Source organism: Silene latifolia, chromosome 2 (assembly GCF_048544455.1).
Source record: "Silene latifolia isolate original U9 population chromosome 2, ASM4854445v1, whole genome shotgun sequence".
Taxonomy (NCBI): Eukaryota; Viridiplantae; Streptophyta; class Magnoliopsida; order Caryophyllales; family Caryophyllaceae; genus Silene; species Silene latifolia.
In genome coordinates this window covers 89,609,543-89,623,847 of record NC_133527.1, presented here as the reverse complement: position 1 = coordinate 89,623,847, position 14,305 = coordinate 89,609,543, and the positions used below count along the sequence as shown (strand labels likewise).

The 14,305-nt window shown below is 40.4% G+C and overlaps 1 non-coding gene across 1 annotated transcript; it reads left to right on the top strand.

Annotated features, from left to right (window-relative positions):
* The first annotated feature begins 4,857 nt into the window (after nt 1-4,857).
* Nucleotides 4,858-4,964, top strand: LOC141645563 (small nucleolar RNA R71). Its single transcript, XR_012545043.1, has one exon. It is a non-coding gene; the product is annotated as a small nucleolar RNA R71 (small nucleolar RNA).
* The last annotated feature ends 9,341 nt before the right edge of the window (nt 4,965-14,305 follow it).

Below are 14,305 nucleotides of genomic sequence, written 5' to 3'. Positions count from 1 at the left end.
TTTTGGACTATTTCCTTTACCAAAGAGTTTTCAATGAGATACTCGTCTTCATCATCATCGGCCCAAACTCCATTGATTGCAGCTAGTTCCTTCATCCTCATGATGTCACTTTCTAGTTGTATGATTTGATTGACTAGTTTATCGACCACGGCGACTACTTCTTGCATAGTGGCATTTTGAGAGAAGGTCAATGGTACGCGCTCTTTAGGTGTTGCATTGGGATTGCGCAAGGTCATTACCATGTTTTCTAGTTCCCACACTTGTCTATCTACGCTCCTTGCCCATGCGATGAAGTCGGAAATGGTAGGGGAGATGGTAGAGTAGAGTCTTTCTTTCTCAATTGCATGAATTTCATTTTCGGTGGGAGAAATGAGATGTGAGCAATCTAAGGTAGATTCGTCACTTGTAATCACTAGAACTCCAAGAGGATTCTGAGTGTTGTTGGGCTTACCTCCTGGTGGAATTGGAAGTCGACCATCTTCAATCATATCTTGTAGCACATGTTTCAACTTGTAGCATTTTTCTGTGTCATGCCCCTTGCCCCTATGGTATTCACAGTAGGAATTTTCATCCCAGAATTTGGACTTCCTTTTAGGTTCGGGAGTAGGCCCAATGGGTTGCAGTTTACCTTGCTTCATTAGTCTTTTTAGAGCGTTGGAGTACGTATCTCCAAGGTTTGTGAACTTCCTTGGTGGGCTAGTTTTCTTGGATGGCTCGAGAAGGTTAACTTCGTCGGTCTTGCTAGTAGAGCCGTATGAACGACTTGTGGACCCTTGATATCCTCGACCTACCGTTTTGGACAAGAGTCCTTTGCGGATGTCGTCTTCAATTCGTGTCCCTAGTACAGTTAAGTCTTTGAAAGTCTTGATATTTTGATATCTCAAATGGTTGGCATATATGGGCTTGAGATTGTCCACGAACTTCTCCACAAGAGTGGCCTCATCCGGGCGTTCAACTAGTTGAGTACTAGTCTTCCTCCACCTACTTAGGAAGTCGGTGAATCCTTCCTTGTCATTTTGGGTAAGAACCTCTAGAGTACGCATATTGACTTGGATTTCAGCATTATCCGCGTATTGCTTTGAGAACTCGATGGCGGCGTCCTCCCAAGTAGCGACCTTTTTGTGATCTAAAGTGTAGAACCATTGCTTTGGGATGGTGTCAAGAGATGAAGGAAAGATCCTTAAGAACATCTCGGGTTTGATGCCTTTGATAGACATGTAGTCCTTGAAGGCGCGGATGTGGTTCAAAGGGTTCTCATGTCCTTTAAACTTAGGGATATCCGTCATGCTAAAGTTAGTGGGCAATTTGGAATTGACGGCTTCATACTTACGATTGTTCTCCCTGTAAATGTCATCCCCCTTAAGGTACATCAATTGCTCCTCTAGGTATTGGAGTCTTTTCTCAGCTGCGGTTGTTCCTAGGACAGGATTCTCATCTTTAGACTCGTCATCGGAAAATTGTAGCACTCCACCTTTAGGGGGAGGTAGCTTTCCCTCTACATCAAAGATACGGCCTTCGATAAGCTCAAGGCGGTCATAGGTTTGTTCTTGAGTAATTTGCATTTGGGCTATCGCGGCTAGGATTCGATCATTACTTTCTTGAATTTGCTGGAGGTTCGTTTCATCACTTGACCCAGGCATCTTGGAAACTGGATAAGAGATCGGCGACGAATCAAAACACGATCGACCATTCTATCACACTTGCTAAAAGAGGAAAAGACTTGACTCGTGAAGTGGGTGTGTGCCACTTGTGTTGAGTGAGTTTTGAAGAAAGACAAGGTCTTTGAAAATGTGTGTCCTAGCCAACTGTAGTGTAGTTGTAGGAGTGGACTCGAGGTGAGGTTTGAAATGGGCTTGTGGCCCGAATTTTGACGCGACAAACGGACAGAGTTTTGACCGGATTTTGTACTAATTAAAGGCCCTATTTCGAAGTTCTTGATTGAAAACGGGTTTTGATTTTTTTGAAAATTCGTCATCGTTTTGTTTTGAAATGGTGATCACATAAGGTTTACACATTTATACAAGCATTATAACGGGATGCTGAGTGCATTTAGAAGGGTTTTGGTTTAAAGGGTGGGTTGCCATACCGAACCATCAAACCCGAAGTCTGTGGAGAGGCTCGTGCCAAACAAGAGTAAGGCCGATTCCTAGTCCATTTCCTCAAGTAGTGAAGGCCCTTGATACAAACAAGAGTAAGCATCATGGTATGGATGACGTCAATCGCTATCCATCTTTAGGCCCAAATAAGAATTAGGACCGTTTAGACGGGACGATTGGTCGAATGGGTTGGGTTGGGCCTAGGAAGGCCGAATTAAACGGTCTAGGAAGACCGAGTTATGAAAACCGACAATTGTCTTGTACAAACTTATTCCCTAACCTTGTTCAAGTTTCACCCTTGCTACACGTAAGTGTAATATCCCCAATGAGTCGCCAAAGCGTGGACAGCGGGCCGCCCACGGGGGCGCTTGGTGAAGGGGCTCGAAAACAAGCGTTTGCATTTTGTATGGAGTCGCCACCAATTTTTATGGGAAATTGGAACCGTTCGAATATCTCGTGTCATGTCAAGACACAAAGTAGTGACATGAACACTAAGCAATCGTTACCCTTAGCATTCTATGTCTAGAATGACTCTCGTGGATGCCAATGAACACGGGTGCTCACGGAGATCTGGAGTAAGGGGTGAGGGTACGTATTAGGAAGCTCTTTTGATCGAACACCTAATCCCGCCCGCCTCGATAGCGGCCTCTACTAATGATTAGGGAAGTTATTCGTACTTGATATACCGTCGGCTATATGCATGCAATGCAACATCCATAGATTAATCCTAACATGTGAGAATTAGACTAAGTCGGTTGACACGTAATTAGCATACAATTGATGTCGAAGTTGAGATTTAAGGTTCATTTACATGCGGAAACATGCAAACAATGAAAGAAATACAATAATTATAAATTGCAATAATGAAAATTACATTAATTACAACGGAATAGGCGATTTACGTCGAAAATACCGCTAAAACGGATGATTTGATAAAAAAGAATAAAAAAAAATAAAACAAAGAAATACGAATAAGTCAGAAGGTGATAATACGATTATTAGTTGATTAATACGTAGCTAATTAAACTAGGTCAAGGCGAAAAGGAGTTCGGGACGAAATCACTGGAACAGCGAAGCAGCATGCGCCCTTTGGAAGAGGCGCAGCAGTTGCTGCGTCTGTTCCAAGGGTGAGTTCTGGCTGTGAAGCCGGAACTGCAAATCGTTAATGTTATTTGGTAATTTTATGGATTGATTACGATTTTAGACTCGGATGAAAGTGGTTAATGAATTATTTACATATGATTGAGGTCATAAAACAGTAAAACATGGATGAGACGGAAATAAACGGATTAATTATGTGAAGGGTCGATGAATGATTAATTAAACCAACTAACTAAACGAATTAAACTAAACATGATGAATGACGACGAATTAACGAACAAACAGGTGAAAATATATCAACAATGAATCCCAGAAACCCAATATGAACGAATTGAATCCCTAAAACTCGAATTGAATTTAATGACGAAAACCCACAAATATTGATTATTTGGGATTTGAGTTGGATTTATGACGATTTAAACATGTTAATGATGATGGTTAATATACATATGAATTATTAAACTATCATGTGAACGAATTAACAGACGAACAAAACAAAAGAAACAAATTTAAGACGAATTACAGAGGACGGGGGAAGAAGAAAAGAAGCAGGAACTGCGGCAGCCTCACGAAGAGGCGCAGCTGGTGCTGCGCTCCTTCGAAGAGGCGCAGCGGTTGCTGCGTCTTTTCTCGACGTCTGTCTACTGGAAATCCGCAAAAAAGGTTTTAAAGACGGTTTTAGAAATCGGTTTTAATGGTATTTTCGACATAAACCTTACAATCGTTATACAATAATCAAAATACAATAAATAAAAGAGAGATTAATACACCCTCAGACTTACATGTTGACGGAACGAGAAGAACTAAGAAGATCGATTAGTGATGCTCGACGCGAATGCAAGGAAAGAGTGCCCTCTTAAGAGGAAAACGATTTAACAAGTTGATTAATTAGATTGATTGAGTGTAGTGGTCAAATTGGTCGGTCATGCAACGGAGAGGCTGGTACCCGGAAAGATCCGAGCTTACGTGGTCGGAAGTCCAAGCACGTAGGCGCCAATTAGTAAGAACGAAGTCTAGAATGCAAAGGGAGAAGAGAAGGGCGGACACTCGCGTGAGAAATATGAGGAACGAAAGCTCCTATTTATACTAATCACGTGAAGAAATAGGGTTTCGGAGACTCTTTGGAAGTGAATCTCGGAAAGATATAAAAAAGATACGTAAATCATGCAAAGAAGGGCCTGGGAAGAGGCGCAGCAGCCACTGCGTCTCTTGGAAGAGGCGCAAAGACACTGTTGCGTCTATTCCCAGGAGGTTTCCTCCTGCTTAAGAAAGATTTCCGTGTTTAAGTTATGGTAGGACGGAAATAATTCGATTATCTCATGAATATTTCGGGATATTATTTGCCAAAAGATAAAATTTGAGGAATATGGAATAGAAATATCCGGAACATTCCAGAACATTCTGACTCGGGATTTAACAGTTATCAGAAAATGGAGACGGTTTTTGACCCGGACTCCGAATGTACTCTAATTACTGCCAAAACGACCGTATCGGCACGTAGATGACATTTAAGAGGTTGACATTTATATTTGAGCAATCACTTGACGATAATCTTACGAACTGTCACAAATCGTTCCGCGAATCAAACATGCGCCCAATCATCACCGGGTGGTTTGCGAGGGGTGCAGAAACGAGGTGTCTACACAAGAACCACTCGCTAAGTCCATGGTGAGGACATGAGCGACAAATTCCCTTGAACCGCTCCCAAGCTTCATACAAAGATTCTTCATCCCTTTGCTTAAAACCCGTAATTTGAGCTCTTAGCATGTTAGTCTTTTCCGGTGGGTAGAATTTTTTGTAGAAAGCTAGAGCCAACTTCTTCCAAGAATCAATTCCGAGAGTGGCCTTATCAAGGCCCTTCAACCATTGTTTCGCGGTGCCAATTAGAGAAAAAGGAAATAAGACCCATCGAATTTGGTCTTGAGTTACACCGGTTTGAGAAATCGCATCACAATAGTCACAAAAGGTTTCCATATGAGAATGAGGGTCTTCACTAGGCATCCCCCCAAATTGGCTCCTTTCGACTAATTGGATAAGGCGGATTTGGCAATAAAATTTCTGGTCAAATGTTGTGGTGTGGGAGTACCATTGGGTAGGTTCTCCTCGGTGGGTACGGAATGTGATAAAAACTTAGGCATTGTGGATTGATTTTGTGTGGTATTTTGTGTTAAGTTCTCCTCACCTTCTCTTGCAAAAGGGTTGATGAACTCAATAGTTGGTTGAATATCCACAACCTCACTAATACCTCTCAAATTCAAGGTAACACCGTCCCCGGCAACGGCGCCATTTTGATAGGACAAAAAGTTGGTCGTCACACATCCAATCAAACACAATTTATAACTTCACAAAAAACTCTACAATTAGTAAAGAGGCAAGTAAAGGTCGGATCCCAAGGGACGGGAATTGAGATGAGATTTCTATTGAAACTAGTGGTGTCTTAGGGGTGTGACAATTTGGGTTGATGTAGAAGGTCACTAACTAGATAGCAATGAAAATAAATAAGCAAGATGAATTAAAAGGGTTGTAAACAATTGATAAAAAGCACTAGGGTATCATGGGGTCATAGGGGAATCATGGGAATTGATCATACAAACATGTTCTCAAATTATAAGCAAGCAATTATTGTTGTGATGGATTGAGTTGGGTTATATCTTACAATCCTAGGAAAGTTTGGGTCCCGGAGCCGAATCGATTAGATTTTACAACACCTACAAGTCGACTTAGTCTTTCCTACTCAACAACATGCATGGTCTAATGAGACTCGAGTTGGTTTATGTCTTACAAGTCTCATTGAAAAGATAGGTGATGGTAAAAAATGCAAGGATTCATAGGCTCACATTTCATCAAACATAACATGTGCATGAGTTGAGATCAAAACAAGCAAGCAAATAAACCATGAAAGCATATTAATTTAAGCATGAATCATTCCCCATGTTGGTTTCCCCTAATTACCCATTAACCGTAGCTAGGTCACTACTCACTCATTATCATGTTGATCATGTTAGCAAGGTTGTCAATCATACCAAAAAAATGAAACATGATGAACAAATGAAAGTAATTAACAATAATTAAAAAGGGATTAAGAGAATTATACCTACTAATGATTCCAATAATAAAGCAAAGAATAAAAGAAGTACTTGATGCTTGATTGAGAGGTTGTCAATCTCCCAATAATAACCCAAATAATCTTCAATTACCCAAAATAAAGGATGAACAAAAGAGAGATTAAGGAAATAAAACTTGTATTAAAACTTGATTAATTGTTGATTACAATACTGAAGAGGGATTGATTGATATTAACTACTCTAATAATTGATAAGAAGAACATACTCTTCTAATTACACTAATGGGGTATTTATAGTAGAAATTAGGTGGATGCATTAGGGTTAACTAAGCGCTGAACTAGTAATTACACTTTTTAGACTGAGCAGGGAGACGCCGGTATTTTTCGAAGGAAGGGCTTCTTTCTTTGTAGTTTGAAGAAACGGGTTCGTGCTGGGCTGGAATCCGTGCGTCTTAGGCACGGGACAGGCGGATTCAGGAGCCTCTGCTCGGGCGTCTTCAAGGGAATCCGGGCGTCTTCAGGGCTTGCTGCCCGGGCGTCTTTGAAGGAAGACGCACGGATTGTGCTGTGGAGGACGGGCGTCTTCCAGTCAATCCGCACGGGTTGCTGGACAGCTTCATTTCTTTCTTCTTTTCTTCCTTTCCTTCATAAAATCCTTGGGTATTTCCTTGGGGATGCAAGGATCCTTCCTCTACATTGCTCAACTATTACAATATGTTCAAAGGCCTTCTAATCTTGTCTCTCCTTGATGGTTGGTCATTGAATTCAATCAATTTAGTCTCGTTTTGCCATGAAAATGCAAGATTTGCACTCCTTTCCTACCAAGGGATCAGAATCTCAAAGAATATGCAAAACAAAGAACTAAAGACGATAAATGACCCAAATATGCACTAAAAAGCATGGGAACAAGGCTAATTCGGGGGCTAAATATGCGCTAATTATGGTCACATCAATCCCTTGCTAAGAAATCTATTTTACCCACCAAGTTTCTATGCCAAGAGACCTTGACCATATTGGGTGTCTTTGAACAAACCAAGATTTTCTTCGAGTCCATGGGATTGCTTACTTTGTTTAATATACAAGAGTTGACCTACTCATCCCTCACCTTGGAGTTTTTAAGCTCATTGAAAGTTACGAAGGTGGAGACTCGAACAAACATTGAATTCCGCCTTGAGAATATTGATAGGAAAATGTCTTTTAGCGAGTTTGGTAAAGTTTTTGTCCTTATTGATACGTGCATTTTATATAGTCTTTTTAGCCTATTTTATGCACGTATTTCTATGCTTTTATTGTGGTTTTATGCTACGAAATGCCCCGAATATGCTACTTTGGTTTGTTTTGCCTTATTTACAGGAATGAACCCAAAAGTAGTGAAATCAAGCCTTTTACCATCCTTTTAGCTTGCATTTGGAGGAAGAGTGAATTTGGAGCGGAAATGAAGCTATTTTGAGATGCGCATTGGAGTAAAGAAGTTAGGCGAGCCAAGAGAGTGCTTCAATTTGCTAGTTCCTGCTTGTAAGAGCCATATCTCGAGTTCCACAACATATATTCAGGTGATTACAATTGGAGATGAAATTTTGTCCTTTTAGCTTTCCAATGCCACCGGAATCACCCTGTTTTACCAAGTAACGAAGAAATGGCAGCCATTTGAAGTTCAGTGCGCGAAGCAGGAATTACGCGCTGAGAAGTGCTCGATCGAGAACTACTTCTATTCGATCGAGAGCCCATTTGCTCGATCGAGAGCTACTTCTACTCGATCGAGTGGTTTTAGGATGAATAAGTACTCGATCGACTATTTTTCCTTTCGATCGACCAGTTCCTTTTATGCCTTTGCTCGATCGAGTGATTTAGTTACTCGATCGAGTGGATTTTGCTGACGGGCTGGGCTTTTTAGTTATTTTCCGTCATTAGGTTTAATTATACTCCTATTTTCTTATAAATAGGAGTTAGGACGTCAGTTACGTTATGCTTTTTTATCCGGAGACACTCTGACTCTCTCTTTTCTCTTGGAACGATACACTGTTACTTTGCTTTTTTTATTAGGATCATTATTTGATAACGTTTCTTCCCTTTTCTTTCTTAATTTAATGTTTAATTCTCTCTTAATTCTTGTTCTTGTTTATTTTATCATGAGTAACTAATTCCCCATAGTATGTTAGGATTAGGGAAACCGTGGTAGCAATGTTTAATTGACTTAAATAGGTTAGTCTTGCGATAGGAATTGTATTAGGCAATTTAATTGTTATCCGGTCGAATGAATGCATGCAGGAGACCATAAATCTAGTTAACCCCGACCTAGATCGAAAGATTGGAAGGGAAGGCTTGCTTAATTACAATAGGGTATTGCAGTGAGGGCGAAAGTTAAGTTGTTTACGCTCTAGGGCGGTTTAAGGACCGAAAGGTGACGACCATAGCTCTTCTTATCAATAGTCTAATCGCCTTAGTATTTCCGACAGTGTAGCTGCCACGGTGGACCGACTCTTAGCATATTCCTTTCTTTTATTGTTAACTTCCTTTATTCCCTTTCTCTTGCCTTTAGCTTCAGTAATTTAGTTAGTCCAAATCAATCAAACCCCAGCATTGTGACATTTAGACAGATAAACAGACAAATAGATAGTACACCGCCTCCCTGTGGAGATCGACCCTACTTACCGCTAACTTCTGTTAGTTGTACTTAGGTATTTTATTTTTGGTACGAAACGACAGTATCAAATTTTGGCGCCGTTGACGGGGAGGCAATCTATTTATTTATTTGTTAAATTTTATCCGTTTTTAGCCTCGGGGATTTTTCCTTGAGGCGATTCTAATCTTTTTCCTTTAGTCTTTGTTTTGATAGGCCTTACAGGGTACTACCTAGACAGATTCTAGGTGAAAGACGATCAAAGGGAAGGCTTGAGTACCTTTGACCCATCACCGATGTCCCATTATATGGAACAAGGTGTGATCCGTCATGGGGATGTGGTTCTGCCGAGCACAATGCACTGTAGTTGTGCCGCCACATCCACCCTATCAATGGCCACCGCAACAAGATCCTCCTGAGATACAAGAAGAAGAGATTGCGGAGCTGAAATCCTTGATGGAGACACTTGCATTCCAAGCGCAAGAATACTTCTCGCGAGTTGATAAGCTCGAGTCTGTAGTTGCTCAGTTAGCAGCTGAGATGGAGATAGAAGAAATCGCGGAGCTGACATATTCAATGGTGACGCTTGTATCACAAATGCAAGAGAGCAATAAAAATATGGACGCTCGATTCCTTAAGCTCGAAACTAACATTGCTCGATTAGCGGTGAGATGCAAGAAGAAGAGGTATACCTTGCTGAGAGCGGTTTTTCCCCTGAGGAAACCGTGTTGCCCAATGCTGAGGATGACCTCTATGACTCGGATGACGAGTTTCTATCATATTTCACTGCCCCACACGAGGATTTCAGCGCTGTACAGGAGGAATCACTCGATCGAGTGACAATTATTGGTCGATCGAGTGATTTTCCAGGAGAAAGTGCTCGATCGAGTGAACATTCCACTCGATCGAGTGGAAATCGGGAGGAAACTGCTCGATCGAATGAAGATTCTACTCGATCGAGTAGTTTGGCCATTGGGAGCTTTGGTTCGTCATTTGGGTTTGATTTTGATGACGATAATGGATACGGTGAATCTTCCCTATTCAAAGCCGAATTGGATGCACTTGAGGCTGCGATTTACGGGACGAATTCCACTGAGAAGGGTGTCAAAGAGGCAGCTGAGTCGGTAATTGCTCCTAGCACGGAAGAGGTAATATCTTCCTTTGTCGATGATTCCGTCATTGAGAGTGACCGACACGAGGTAGTAAACGATAATTTATTTATTGTTTGTTTTAATAGTAAATTGCCTCAGTTGACTTTTGCTGCGCATCCCAATGCTTTGCCCCTTCCCAGTAGGTCGTATAATTTAACGATTTTTCACCGTCCTTGTCATTTTAATTTCGTTAAACTGAATAGATACCCTACTATATTGACAATTGCTCCCGCGCTCCTTTATTATGTGGATAAATTTAGGAGCTCACATAGGAAATTTGTTAGACTCAAACGGTTGTTTAATTTTATTTCCTATTTCGCTATTCCACTTTGGTGCTACTTACTCTTCTGTGTAGCACATGCGCAGCTATTTGACAGGTTGCTGCGCGCTTTGAGCTGTTTTGATTGTGATTAATTAGAGAGGCTCGAAGAAAAAGAAGGTCGAGCTGGGACCTGACTGAAGCTAGCGCTACCCGGGAGGCAACCCGGAGATTTTATTTTGCATTTTCATTTACTTTCAGTTGTAATAAATGGTTTTTATACCATAGACTTTATCAGTGATGCTTGCCTTGTTAGTTTGCAGGCTGCTTTATTTGCGTTTTGCAGGAAATACACCGAGGATCACTCGATCGAGTAGTCATTCTACTCGATCGAGCACTTTTGCTGATGAATTCACTCGATCGAGTGGCAATTGTACTCGATCGACCACCTGCAGATTAGAGAACCACTCGATCGATCACTATTCCAGTCGATCGAGCAGTTTTGGATGCTCATTCACTCGTTTGACTTGGATTAGCTTCCTGAGACGGTTTTCCGGGTCCTTAGCAACCTCCCATTTCATGGTCGGTTTGGGGAGGTCCCCTTATTCGCGCAATCTTGTGAGTTTTTCCGCATTTACTCTCTTTCTCCTTTCAGTTTGCATTTCCATTCCATGTTTTGGTACAATGGGGGCATTGTACAGTTTGGTTTGGGGAGGTTATGCATCCATATCTGTGTCTGCATCTTGTTTTTTTTGCATTTCTGTTATCACGTTCAATTTCAGTATGCATTGTTGTTTATTTTCATAAAAATCAAAAATCTCATAAAAATTGAAAATTTTTCAAAAATTCAAAAATATTCACGTTTATTTTAGCATATAGGTTGAGTCGGAACGGTAGATTTCCATGATGATATTGCACTGCGTTTGTCTTTTTGCTTAAGCCTTGCATTGAACTTTTATCTTTTAGCATTGTCTTATTGCATAATCTACGAGTTTATGTTTACATTTAGCTGAACGAATAGACTTGACCTGAAATTTTGGCAACCTACTTATAAATTCTAAGGAATTAGAGCCGTATAAACTGGTGTCATTTGTGACCAGTTTCATGTAGGATTGTGAGTAGTTACTCCTTGCATAACATGTATCATCAATTTGCACATATATGAAATTCAATTGCTTTTTGCCGTCATACATTCGGGTTAGTGGTTGGTGTCACATGCAGGGAGGTGCTTACATTTTCCCTTTCTTTCATTTTTACCCATTAAACTCCACATTAACCAAATTTGCCTGTTGACCCTTAGCTACATTCCAAATTTAGCCTGCCTTGTCAAGCTAGTTTAGATTGTTCTGCGGTATATTGTCTATTGTATCAAGTTTGGCTCATATCATTTTGATTTGGAGTTGGTAATTTATGAAGAAAAGGAGGTTGATGAAAAAAACGTGAAAAAGAAATAGAAAAAAAAAAGAAAACGAAAAAAAAAATAAGTTGAAAATAAATAAAGAAAAGAAGAAGAAACCGGAGAAAAAAATAGAAAAAGAAAAGAAAAATGAAAAAAAAATGGTTGACGATTTCTGCTCCTATGTTCTATCTTATATCATTTGAGGAGTGTTTGCAGTTTGGTTTGGTGAGATTTTATGCCAACTGAAGGGCATGTGCTTAATTTCAAAATTGAGTTTGAAATGGATATGTTTCATATGGTTCTGTTTAGGTACTAGCTTGGCCGCCTATACCTCCACATTCCCATAAATGTTTTGCCTTTTCCTACCCATTGCCTCACTTTACCATATCTTTGTAAGCCCTCGGCTGTGACAGGACCTTGTTTGGTTGGAATGTATGTACGGTAGCTAGAATTGTCTATCATATTAGTTGCATGCATGTTTATGTGGGTCGTAGTCTAAGTGAGCGACTATTTTTCTTCTTCTCTCTTACATTCATTTGCTTACCCTTTGCTTCATGAGAGAAGAGTGACCCGTGAGAGTCCATTATTAAAGGTCTTGCAAAGTCGACGGTTCAGCTACTTTTATAAACATCTTATAACTCGTTTGCATTTGACTGTCTTGCTATAAGTGTTAGTTTGCTTGCATTAAATTGGTTTAAGTGGGCATTTGTAGCTAGCTCTGAGTTATCTTTTCCATTCCTTTAGTTGCATTTAGTTTACTCGGGGACGAGTAAAGGTTTGGTTTGGGGAGATTTGATACGTGCATTTTATATAGTCTTTTTAGCCTATTTTATGCACGTATTTCTATGCTTTTATCGTGGTTTTATGCTACGAAATGCCCCGAATATGCTACTTTGGTTTGTTTTGCCTTATTTACAGGAATGAACCCAAAAGTAGTGAAATCAAGCCTTTTACCATCCTTTTAGCATGCATTTGGAGGAAGAGTGAATTTGGAGCGGAAATGAAGCTATTTTGAGATGCGCATTGGAGTAAGGAAGTTAGGCGAGCCAAGAGAGTGCTTCAATTTGCTAGTTCCTGATTGTAAGAGCCATATCTCGAGGTCCACAACAGATATTCAGGTGATTCCAATTGGAGATGAATGTTTGTCCTTTTAGCTTTCCAATGCCACCGGAATCACCCTGTTTTACCAAGTAACGAAGAAATGGCAGCCATTTGAAGTTCAGTGCGCGAAGCAGGAATTACGCGCTGAGAAGTGCTCGATCGAGAACTACTTCTATTCGATCGAGAGCCCATTTGCTCGATCGAGAGCTACTTCTACTCGATCGAGTGGTTTTAGGATGAATAAGTACTCGATCGACTATTTTTCCTTTCGATCGACCAGTTCCTTTTATGCCTTTGCTCGATCGAGTGATTTAGTTACTCGATCGAGTGGATTTTGCTGACGGGATGGGCTTTTTAGTTATTTTCCGTCATTAGGTTTAATTATTCTCCTATTTTCTTATAAATAGGAGTTAGGACGTCAGTTACGTTATGCTTTTTTATCCGGAGACACTCTGACTCTCTCTTTTCTCTTGGAACGATACACTGTTACTTTGCTTTTTATTCCGGATCATTATTTCAGTAACGTTTCTTCCCTTTTCTTTCTTAATTTAATGTTTAATTCTCTCTTAATTCTTGTTCTTGTTTATTTTATCATGAGTAACTAATTCCCCATAGTATGTTAGGATTAGGGAAACCGTGGTAGCAATGTTTTAATTGACTTAAATAGGTTAGTCTTGCGATAGGAATTGTATTAGGCAATTTAATTGTTATCCGGTCGAATGAATGCATGCAGGAGACCATAAATCTAGTTAACCCCGACCTAGATCGAAAGATTGGAAGGGAAGGCTTGCTTAATTACAATAGGGTATTGCAGTGAGGGCGAAAGTTAAGCTGTTTACGCTCTAGGGCGGTTTAAGGACCGAAAGGTGACGACCATAGCTCTTCTTATCAATAGTCTAATCGCCTTAGTATTTCCGACAGTGTAGCTGCCACGGTGGACCGACTCTTAGCATACTTCCTTTCTTTTATTGTTAACTTCCTTTATTCCTTTTCTCTTGCCTTTAGCTTCAGTAATTTAGTTAGTCCAAATCAATCAAACCCCAGCATTGTGACATTTAGACAGATAAACAGACAAATAGATAGTACACCGCCTCCCTGTGGAGATCGACCCTACTTACCGCTAACTTCTGTTAGTTGTACTTAGGTATTTTATTTTTGGTACGAAACGACAGTATCACTTATCAATGACTCGACCTATGTGATGAAACCCGTAACAAAATATGAACCCGCTCCTTTATGGAAGGCTATTACCGGAAGAAAGTTTACGTCTTACCATGATTGTCGTGTCCTTTATGTCCATCATCCGGGCATAGGGGTGTGGCACAAGGTTGTTGGGCACACTTTGATTGCTAGAAAGGGAACAAACCACTTCACCGAGCTTGATTTTATCTATCTCGAGTTGACCTTGAATGTTGGTAGAGAGTTCACCACAAATTACAATATTCTTCAACTCTTAATTGAGAGGTGGCTAAATATCGATCATGGCAAGGAAGGTGCGGCCTACATTGTTAATG